Source organism: Anopheles marshallii, chromosome 2 (assembly GCF_943734725.1).
Source record: "Anopheles marshallii chromosome 2, idAnoMarsDA_429_01, whole genome shotgun sequence".
Taxonomy (NCBI): Eukaryota; Metazoa; Arthropoda; class Insecta; order Diptera; family Culicidae; genus Anopheles; species Anopheles marshallii.
In genome coordinates, this window is record NC_071326.1 from 55,512,175 (window position 1) to 55,521,749 (window position 9,575).

The following is a 9,575-nucleotide window of genomic DNA, read 5'->3' on the forward strand; positions in this document are numbered from 1 at the left end:
GCGAAGAATGTGTAGCTCAGAAGCATGAAAACGTACCAAATGTCATTCAACGAATCATTACGAATCATAACGTAATGAGTATTTCGTTAAACGACTTTTTTCGTTAGAACGGCCGTATCAACTTAATTTTACCACGTAGCCGGATAGTCAATCCTTGCTATTGGTTCGGATGGGATTTTGGTCCAGTCCGTTCGTGTGAAGTCCGGCCCTGCAACCATCATGCCACTGGACCGCCCTTAACCGATTTTAGTTAAATATTAATTGAAAGTGATTTTGAAAGGGATAAATAAATTGTAGCTTTAAATAAACCAGACAGCGCGAAAGTTGCTTTTGGCTGCACATTATCGTTGTAGTTCTATAATCGAACAATCCTGTATAACTTCACATAAGATCTTTTTTTTGTGGTAGTTCAATTGAAGCGGTTATTACATGTGCTTTAAATATTGACACGCTTTCTAGAGGCGACTTTTACATCCACCCACTGTTATGAACCATTTGAACTAACTAGCATTAAAAGTGTAATACGCCATCGGCCATCTTTTGGCAAGATTATAAAATAATTAATCTTGCCCTCTTCGTTATTCCCTGTTGAGTAAAGCGTTAATGAATTATAACTTGTCAAACTTATTTCCTGCTTCATATGGTAGCAACGACGTCCAGGATTACGATAACGATGACAACTACCGATCGTTAGCTGCGCTTCACGAAAATAAAAAAAAGAGATGCAACTCGAAATCGAAAGTGCTAGCGATTTTCCTGCCTGTAAAAGTATTAATGCCATTTTTTCTTCTTCTTCTGTGTTTCATGTGTTAAACGGAGTAGTGAAAGTGTTCTGTGAGTCGAAAAAAATGGGTAGCTTTAATTGGGATATTCAACAACTTGGTAAAATTTTCGTTCGCGGCCACTGGATTTAGTTTAACGCAAAAACGATCTGTTAAATACAGTTTCACACTGTGCACACCTATCTAAGAGGCAAAAACCTTAAAAAAAAACAATAAACGAACTCGAGAAAAAGAATAGATAATCTTTGTGACGTTACTAGGTAAATCAGAACGGGGCTGTGGGGAGAGTTTCATAGCCTTGAAATTTCCCTTTTAACTTAGCTCAATGTTCTTTTGCTTCTTTTCCCCGCCGATCTTTCGGTTGCATTTGCACTGCTGCTGGAACTCATCCTTCCTAAAACGTTTAGTCTAGTGGACATTTTCCATCTTTATTTTCCTACCTTCCGTCACCGGTACCAGCGACGTAAAAATCTTTACCGAAGGCTTCGAATGACCGGCCGACTGACCGTTAACACTCCCAAGGATCAAACAGAGTGAAAGAAGGGAAACTTTCCGGAAGAAAAGGAATCGCAAAGAAGTTAGAAGAAGAAGTAACGTAGAATAGCATAACAATAAGAAGAAGAAAAAACGCCACGGTCTAAATGAGCGTCTTGATGCGAAGGCGCGTTGTTAAAAAGAAACTAACCTAACCTAAAGCAGAAGGGTCGACCCAACGCAAAATAGCGGTCGCGACTTTTATGCTGGACCTTCGCGTTTCCTTACCACCCCTTGCTGGGCCTCGAGCCCTGAAGCGATTCGGAGGTTTTTTTTCTCTTTATTATATTTATGTCTCGTAGCGTTGCATGCGCCAATTCCTTTTGGTTTTTCCTCTAACTTGAAATATCGAATTTTTTCACAGGGTCAACGACGTTAAAGTTGTTTTCTCTGGCGTTATTGAAAACCACTGCTTAAAACCGTAATGGTCCATGTTCTTTAACTTAAGTGAAAAATGGATATGGATCAATTTGTTTCATATGAATGAAAAATGCATCAATTTATATTAAACTAAAAGTGAAACCAGTTGTATTACTTTAAATCTACTAGTTTCCATACGTCTCACTTCAACTAGCTGCTAGTAACCATTGAGCTGCAGCTTGAGCTTGTATGTGGTCCAGCATTGGGCGTGGGTACATGAGCTATATGATTAGGTGAGCGAGAGCACATACATGCTCGCTGCGTCAGACTTTTATGCAAGGTACATCCCCTTTTAGAGCTTTGTAGATGTAGCTCATGCAAGCAACTCTGAACAGTGGAGTACTGATGATAATAATAATAATAATTGTATTATTATTGTAATAAGAAAAGGAAGAGTAATCAGACAATTAAAAATTCAACAACTTTTAAAAACTTTGTGCGTGGTTTACACTAATGTACAAAGGAAAGCAATATGTGTACTGATGTTTTATTTTATCTTTTATTTTACTAATCCTAGTGTGACTTAATTAAAGAATTGATCTAAATCTTTTTCTGGGCCATATTTGTTTGAAAAATCTGTGTCACAATATTAACAGGCTTGATACAAACCGTACGATACAAAAAAAGGAGAACTTTGCGATTAAGAAGAGCTGCTCACGATAAGTACGCTTTACCTTTAATATGACCCTTTCGTACATACACAACACCAACGGTAGTACCTAATCAGAATTAGAAACATGTCGCTTTCGCTCATTTCTACTCTTTAACCTATTCATACCGTCTTTTTCTCTAATTCGGACTATGGTATGGGTGTATATGTAAAATAATTATGCGCATGTGCATATTCCAGTGTATGCAAGCGGAAGAAGGAGATTAGGAAAATAGAGAAAAGAGAAGAGTTATCGCTATAGTGCCAAGCTGGGTCTGTTTTCTCCTAGTATTGCATGCCAAAACCCGTTTTTTACTTTTTTCCATTTGAAACAAGACCAAATTTCGACTGCCACCGCCAACCGAGTGCACATTTTGACCGACCGAAACAGATTAATTCCCCCTTTGCTTTGTAGCATAAGCATAACCCTGAGGTGAGTGGCACTCGCCCAATCGTTCGGTTCACCTTATGTTGAGCGTCCCATTGTTGACTGTGATGAGAGCTCGTGAGTTGGTTTCCAGTGAGGCGAATTGCGTTTGTTTCGTGGCATTGAGCGACCCGAATCTGGCAGGCCAAACCGAAACATGGATAATATGTAGATCCCGCGATAGCTTTACTGGTTGCATTCTTTATTTTATTGAAACAACAAAACTTGTCTGGTTTACGAACAAATACCGTTGGCCTAATGTACGAATCTCAATCGTTGCGGAGAATTATTGTTATGGATAGTCTTTAGAATGTAATATATAACTATTTTTAAATGAAACCTCAATCAAGTACGTGACTTAACAGAATCTGGTTTAAAAGAGTAGTTTTTGTAGAGTTTTTTAACATTAGAAATTTGGTCAGACATGGTAACTAGCAAGTTTCCATTCAACATGACTTTTCTACTCAATAAATATGCTTGGATTCCTTGGCATTGGCGATATTCTTTTCATATTGAATAAAAAATCCTATTGTATCCGAGAAAAATGTTTCAGGATTCAGTCAAATATTATGCCCAATTTCCAACTACCAAATAAAATCAACTAAAATCAGCAAACTATCACTAAAAGTAAAGAGAATGAAACAATAGTTTCGGGACGAATATTCCACGTACATTTCAGTTCCAAATATTATTGTAACGAAAGGTAAAATTAAATGTTCAACTCACTAAAGTACGCAGCCAGCAAAGAATGGTTCAGGTTGTTCATGTTTCGGTTTTGCTTGCCAGCTTCGGGTCGCTCAACGCCGCGAAACAAAACGTAATTCGCCTCACTGGAAACCAACTCACGAGCTCTCATCACAGTCAACAATGGGACGCTCAACATAAGGTGAACCGAACGATTGGGCGAGTGCCACTCACCTCAGGGTTATGCTTATGCTACAAAGCAAAGGGGAATTAATCTGTTTCGGTCGGTCAAAATGTGCACTCGGTTGGCGGTGGCAGTCGAAATTCGGTCTCGTTTCGTTTGAAAAGCAAGTGCCACAGTTGTACGGATACGATTCAAAAGCGCTAACACAGGTTTGGGACAAGTGTAAATTTTAACAATTAGGATCTATTAGGTATATTTATTGACGGCAATTTTCTCGTTTCGATCGCAAATAGTGCAGGTGGTGTATGTGCAGTTTGTAACAAAAGTGTAAAATATAAATATATACCGCGACATCAGTAACGATGCGATAGTGTAGAACTTGATCAATTATACGTAGTGTGGTGTTTTGGTTTTTGTGAAAAAAAAAGAGATGTCCTCGAAGGAAACAGCATAGTGAATGACATAAAGTGCGTCACAGGTCAACCGAAAAAGATCTTTTTGGAAGAATTTCTTCAATTGCTGTGATGAAATGTTTATACAGCTGAACACAATATTCTGTAAGGAACAATGACCTTCCTACGATCTCCGTACAACATATTACTGCATTTGCTTGTCACCGTACCTGTTTTGTGTGAGTGTGTCTACTGCGGCATAATGTGAACTAGATCGCAGGGCTTTTATTTATGGCATCATACCGTAGATCATATTGGAATAAGCTGAAAAGCAGCAGCCGTGTTAAGCTACCACTGTTGTAGTACACCTTTCTGACAGGTGCAATAAAAATAATCATCGGTAAAGTGTGTAACAAAAATAGCTAAAACACGAAACGAAGGAAATTGGTTGTAAAATAATACACAAACGAGTCCCAACAGTTATTTTATGTACATCGCATCGTGGTCTTGTTTTGGAAGCTATTGCAGTGGCATATATTCCGAGGAATCTTTTTGCGACCAGTTACAAAAAAGTGCAACGGAAATTAGACAACTGCTAAAAATATCATTCAAAGTTATCGTTTCAGTGTCCGATGGTGTTTACAATGCAACTGAATACAAAAACCTGTTTCATCATTTATAATTCACATTATCAACATCTCTATCGGTCCTGTTCGACTGGGTGAGCAGTGAATGGTTATTAGAGCACCCTGTGAATCGATCATGACGGTGATTCCAACCACGAGCAGCATTGCAAGAAATGCTATCCCGGAACTACTAAGATGGAACGCTGATCCGGTCTCTCACCAAATAAGTGATTGAACTTCAAACCACGAGGATGGAAGTAACACAGTAGTTATGTGAAAATTACCAACATAATGAGTTGATTGCATACGTTCGTTCTTCGGTTTCAAATGCATCGTCAAAATTAAACTTTCGGAGCGAATACAGTTTAGTTTCCATTAGTGAACTTTCGTTCCTTTCTGTTGAGTGCAATTTCGTAAAAATGTGATAGAAATGAAACAACAAAACATCGTCCAGTTAGAAACAGAACAATCGATGCAAAATTTCGACCGTTATTACGCCGTTAAGTTCGTCGATTTGTGTATTTTTATGCAAAAGCGTGCAATTAAGTGAACGTGCTTCAAAAAGTATCTTACCGCGTGCAGATAGATTAGAAAAGCAAAGGTGCAGTTTAAGTAAAAATCATAAATTGCGCGTGTGCATGTGTGTGCATGTATGCGTGTGTTTGTGTGCGTACAAGTGCAATGTGATAATGACTTGTGCGGTTGAGGTAGTATTTTGCGATGCTTGTAGTCTCAAGAATTAAACCTTTGGCAACGTAAAATTAAAAACATTCACAGTCAACACACAACATTAGTTTGGTTTTGGAAACGCAAAACTTGTCCGGCTAATTGTATAGTTCAATGAAATAAAACCAATATCTGGTATAGATGGTGAAAATTTTCTTAAAAATATTAACTTTAAGCACGCAAATTTCCAAAAACAAATTACAAGTGTAATTCAATGGTCAGCGACATTGATTGGATCAAACCAAAATTAAATTGTAATTTCATTTCGTCGTCGCAAACGTCGTGCGATTTGTGAACTCAAAATTCCGCAAATACAAGGATGAAACGGAAAGGTACGTTTGCGAACTTTGCAAATTGTGTGTGATTTGCATATGGTTGATTTATCAGTAGTAAAAAATTGGAATAATACGTACTTTTTTACTTCTTTGCACCAGTATTTTGGTTGTTCATCCCCACGATTTTAAAGATGGTACCAGCGTGATAGATATTTAATTATGCGCTTCTTAAATTTCTTTAAGTTTGCTTCGTAACGCAGTGTTTAAGGTGCCATGTAGTTCGTAAGGTGTGTTTTTCGTTCGTAGAAGAATTTTTCCAAACGGAGGCATGCTATGGCATAAATTATGATAATTAATGCGCTAACACCATGCTCCGATCTCACAGGAACACTAATCGGTCGATAGCTCTAATTCTTTTCAGCGCAAATCAAACATTAGCGAAGAGGCTGCTTTTTGTGTGTGCAGGATAATGTTGTACGTTTCTGAACCAACGATTCTGAAGCATTACGTTTGCTTTGGTGTTGTAAAGGAAAACATTTAGTACGCGAGCTCCTTGTGCTAGTTGGATGAACGCTTTTAGGCTCTCGTCGAATGTGTGTCTTTAGGGTTAACGTTTCGGAAAGCGTGTTTTTGTCGAAGAATACACTTTGCGCAGTAACATTCTTCACAACCATTAATAAATCAAACCTTTTGCAGCACCTGACTCGATACTTCGGTCTTCGCTTGAATTTGGGTTGGTTAAAGGCGGCTCTCACATGCCAGTGACCGATATCAACTTTCTTACATTCCCCAACCATCGTTGTGGCGTTTGTACAATTTGAGCAAATGTGTGGTAAAATTAACTCTCCACGTAACCTTAGGTTACCCTTTGCTCGTAAAAAACGGGATCAGTTACAAGTATAATAACGCAAGGCAAGGATTTGTTTGGTTTGGTCAAGCAACCGTACGTTCAAAGGGCAAACGTTCCCAGGTCACCCTATTTTATTCTTCACGAATATTGCGTGTTGGTGTGAATCAACGTCGATAATTATATGTGTGTAACTTCGTTCGGAAGTGCGAGCAACCGGAAGGAAAATACCCGTAAAGACAGAAATCAGAGCAATTGTTTAATTAAGTTTCACCCCCTTGCTACCAAACGGACACGTGGTACCTTTCAATGCAAAACAAGATTTGCATATGAGAAATGTAGTGATTCTAATCACATGCACAAATGTTACTTATTTACGCATTAAAACATTAGGATAATAGTTTTCAGTTACATACAAATATGAGTAATTGATATTTTATGTTTGTAAGATGCATTGGTATAGTTGTGTAGTCTGAAATAACGGTTAGTGAGGATGTGATGGTAGATAGGTTTAGAATTGTAAAATATTTGACTAGAATCATTATAATTTTTGTCCAAACTCAATTTTAATACACTTTGAGGAACAAATTTCTGTGTTCAATATTTTATTGTTGCATGCCTAGTAAGGAAACGAAGCAAATCGATTGCGTTGATAATGTTTCAATTTGTTTTCAGATTTGTTTCTGCATTACAACAATAACTTTTTGAGTAATTCGTGTTTGAGAAATAACGAGGCAAAACAAATCATGCAGCGCGTTTTGGAAACTTGATAGTAATTGAATTATTAAGGTGATATTTTGGTGTTAGCTTCAATATCTCATGCTGTTGCTTATACACACTGCAGTGTGTAGCATTACTGGAAGTAAGCATCCAATTAATCAAATATATTGCTGCTCATTTCCCAAGTCCTTGGTGCGGCAGTAAAAATTTTGACACAAATTAGCACGAAAACACCCCTATTCTCAACCGTTACGTGCATTAGTAGCCACGATAGACCTCGTCGTGTGTGATTGTGTGAGACGGTGTGAACAACGAGTTCCTGCTTTTGCCTCGCTCTACACGTGACATGTTCTGTTGAGCGATGTGCAGAAATGCAGAAACTATGCTGTAGTTTGCTTTAAGCCCTACACTGCTCTTTCGAGCCCGGTTTTACCATTTGTACACACCAACGCGACGCTGCTCGGGGACAATTTCGAGCGAAAGCATCTCATTTCATTTTCCTGCTACACGTTCTGCAATCCCGGTCCTAGGAATTGTGTGTAGGTCAGGCCGACTTGGTTGGCAGTGCTTGGCTTTTCTGCACCTGTGACGACAACGTTAACGTTAGCAGTGTGCAATAATGCGCCTCCTTCATTGAAAGGGCCGCAAATACCAGTGAACAACCTGTGGAGGCAACCCTCGAGTCTTTCAGATGTAGTCCACCGAGAAATCCTCGCTCTCGTGTGCAAGTCTCCCACTCCACCGGACTGGGGTGGCAGGTTTCTTTCAGGCAACCTTTACCCGACGTAACATATTCCTTATGATGTGTTAATACGTGTCACCCCTCGTTATGGTATGCTCGGCTCATGCAAATGTGCGGAAGCTGTACTTAACTCGAGACGGTACACGGCACACCAGCATGCTGCTTTAGGAATAGACGCGTCCTGTTCTTACCTTAATTTCGTGGTATCGTACACTCTCGTCTAACGCTACCCATTTTGGTGAGAGGAGTTGGATTCTTTGCTGCAGTTTCTGATGATTGCAACCGACACACTGTGGGCTAGGATTACTGAGACATGTTGGACAATTTTACACATTTTACAGTCAGTTTTATTCACCTATGTGGGTATGATGTGAACAGTAGTTGGCTTTGAAAATCGCTCTAAATGTAATCATAATGCTACGATAATAATTAAAATGCTTTAAATGTTCCTTAAAGCTACAGGTTTTATCAAGGATTGCTTGATTTTAAGACGTTTTGATTATCACATTTCGACCACTATTTCACAACGGTACTCCATGGTTAATGGGTTGGGTGTTTTTTTTTTGTAGTAATAGGTCTTAGCAGAACAAACTCTCACGTCATTTCGTCGATTAGAATTTCGTACCCGTCACACCATCTACGCGTAGGTGGCCCACACACAAAAGAGTTGGCAGTATTTTTACACGAATCATATGGTCTGGTTAGTAGGGTTGGTCGGTGCTGAAATGAAACCTCAGAGCAACAAAATTACATTAATTGCCTCACGTGTTTTTTGTGTAATTTTATTTTTACGAAACGCAATATGGTACGAAAATCTCTTTTGTGTTTTTAATTCTATTCGATATAAGTTCTAATGGCTTCGGACAAACAGATGTTTCTAAAGCTAGTTTTCAATTTAAAAAAATGAATGTGAAGAGTAGTTCCAAAAGTTATGATATTAATGATTCCAAAAGTTAAGAAATTAATGATTCGTATACTTTGAAGGTGTTTCATATTGAATTAAACGTAGTTGAAAAATAAAACGATGAGTATAAGTCTGAAAGCTATAAGAATGCTTATTTGCCCTTTGAAAGCCCTTTCTATTTTATTTGGCTCTTCAGCTGTTTTCTATCTAAGACTGTGATGCCTTACTTACCGCCTGAAATGGCAATTACCCTTGTACAGTCTTGCGTGGCTCCCCAGTCGGTCGCGAATTTGTGTTGAGCAAGAGACTTTAAAAATGAAGTGCACAACATAAAGTACTAATCCTAGTTGAGGTAGATGATAAGAATGGTAGAATAGAAACATATTAAAAAGTAATTAGAATATGTAAAAAGTCACAAATTAGTACAAATAATTACCCAATTAAAATTTGATAGCTACAAATCATCCATTACGATTTAACAAACGTAGAACGCTAATAAACGTTGAACTATTTAATATACTTTACCAAATAGTTTGAAATATTGTAGCAATCAAAGAGCAGCAGACAATAATCATGGCTGAGAATGACATGTAACAAGCCGTGCAATGCAAAACAAACGTCCATTGGTGCATATTGTTAGGGTTGCTTTACTCAAGAAAGGAA